We start from the raw sequence: 1,565 nt of genomic DNA, 5'->3' as shown, positions 1-1,565 counted from the left end.
ACACACACACACACACAGACAGACACTACAGGGTTCAACATGCCTTTAACTGCTTCTAGGTAATTTTGATCACAAAGTTGAGTTTAAAAAGACTTTCCCTGAGTTGTATTGCAGTATTGGTTGTGAGTGGAGCAGAATTTCAGCAATGCTGGTTAAACATTAGATTAGTGCTATCTCAGGAACGCTTATCTGTCCAGCTGGGCTGAGATACACTTTCTCACACATGCGAACACACACAACGCTACTCACTTTCACATGTTTATCTTTAGGATCCTCATGAAATAGTTACACAGAGCTGCTATTATGTGTTTCCTATTTAAAGAGGAAATTTGCAGCCTCAATCTGGAACCTAATCATCCACTACTACAATTTATTATAAACAATCATACATGAATGAGGATTTGTAACTTTACTCTGATCATGTGATGACGAGGATCTTCTGTTCCAGTCCAATTCATAATGCTTCTGTGTGCTGCTCACTTGTGCATGTCTGTAAAAATCAATTTGACATCACAAAAACAATCATATTTCAGTGCAACAATTCAACAGGACATTTTCATGTTATGTTCTGCTGGGTTCTCTAAACTGGATATTTCACCCAAAAATCATTTTTTTTAGCATCATGTCATTCCAAACCTGTATGATTTTTGGACAAATATTGGGAACCAAATAATATATGGAGCCCATGTCTCAAAATATCACCTTTCGTGTTTCACAGAAGAAAGAAAGTGATTTGGCTTTGAAGAAATAGTCCACACAAAAATGAAAATTTGCTGAAAATGCACTCACTCTCAGGTCATCCAAGATGTAGATGAGTTTGTTTGTTCATCAGATCTGGAGAAACATAGCATTACATCACTTCAAACAGCTGATAAAAACATCACAATAATCCACAAGTAATCCACACCACTGCAGTCCATCAGTTAATGTCTTGAGAAGTGAAAAGCTGTGTGTTTATTAGAAACAAATCCATCTTTAAGATGTTTATAACATCAAACTGTTGCTTCTGGCTAAAATACGAGTCCATAATCCATAATAACGCTTCCTCCAGTGAAAATGTTGTCTGGTCTGGATCAGGAGAAAAATCTGCACATATCAAGCACAAAAACAGTCCAAAAACAAATATGTGGCTGGATTTTGATGGGAGATACAACAGGGGTTGAACTTTATTATATGGATTATGGACTTGTATTTAAGCTGGAAACAACAGTTTGAAGTTAAAAACATCTTAATGTTGGATTTGTTTCTTACAAGACTGGATCAGGAGAAAAATCTGCACATATCAAGCACAAAAACAGTCCAAAAACAAATATGTGGCTGGATTTTGATGGGAGATACAACAGGGGTTGAACTTTATTATATGGATTATGGACTTGTATTTAAGATGGAAACAACAGTTTGAAGTTAAAAACATCTTAATGTTGGATTTGTTTCTTACAAACACAGCTTTTCACTTCACAAGACGTTAATTGATAGACTGGAGGTGTGTGGATTACTTATAGAGTATTGTGATGCTTTTATCAGCTTTTTGGACTCTCATTTTGACGGCACCCATTCAGAGGCTC

At 36.1% G+C, this 1,565-nt stretch overlaps 1 protein-coding gene across 2 annotated transcripts in view; it reads left to right on the top strand.

The window, feature by feature from the left end:
* cygb1 (cytoglobin 1) overlaps nt 1-1,565 on the top strand; it is a 16,196-nt gene that overhangs the window by 12,526 nt on the left and 2,105 nt on the right. The window lies entirely within an intron of this gene.

Source organism: Sinocyclocheilus anshuiensis, unplaced genomic scaffold (assembly GCF_001515605.1).
Source record: "Sinocyclocheilus anshuiensis isolate Anshui unplaced genomic scaffold, SAMN03320099.WGS_v1.1 scaffold62, whole genome shotgun sequence".
Lineage (NCBI taxonomy): Eukaryota > Metazoa > Chordata > Actinopteri > Cypriniformes > Cyprinidae > Sinocyclocheilus > Sinocyclocheilus anshuiensis.
The sequence above is the reverse complement of the archived record's forward strand: the minus strand, read 5'-3'. Positions and strand labels throughout refer to the sequence as shown.